Source organism: Charadrius vociferus, unplaced genomic scaffold (assembly GCF_000708025.1).
Source record: "Charadrius vociferus isolate BGI_N301 unplaced genomic scaffold, ASM70802v2 scaffold1089, whole genome shotgun sequence".
Lineage (NCBI taxonomy): Eukaryota > Metazoa > Chordata > Aves > Charadriiformes > Charadriidae > Charadrius > Charadrius vociferus.
Window position 1 is genome coordinate 148,289 of NW_009649968.1, and position 258 is coordinate 148,546.

The window sequence follows — 258 nt, forward strand, 5'->3', positions numbered from 1 at the left end:
CAGCTGGGCCCAACCTTGGGTGTGCGGCCGGCGGGGTCTGCAGTTGTGACAGGAGCTGTCAGGCTGCTGGTTGTCCCGATGGAGTTTGGCTGTTACGTCAAGAGAGGATGGAGGGTTACGTCTGAACACTGTCTGTACACCTCTGGCTCGGGGCTTTTGACACCCTGCCTGGTTCAGACATAACAGCAGGTGCTGTTATGCACTTGCAGTGCAGTAAGCGCAGCCCAGCGAGCCCCCGGCATCCCGGGCTGCATCCCC

At 60.9% G+C, this 258-nt stretch overlaps 1 protein-coding gene across 1 annotated transcript in view; it reads left to right on the forward strand.

Annotated features, from left to right (window-relative positions):
- Positions 1-258, forward strand: part of UBAP2L (ubiquitin associated protein 2-like) — a 27,137-nt gene that overhangs the window by 18,906 nt on the left and 7,973 nt on the right. The gene's annotated exons all lie outside the window — the stretch shown is intronic.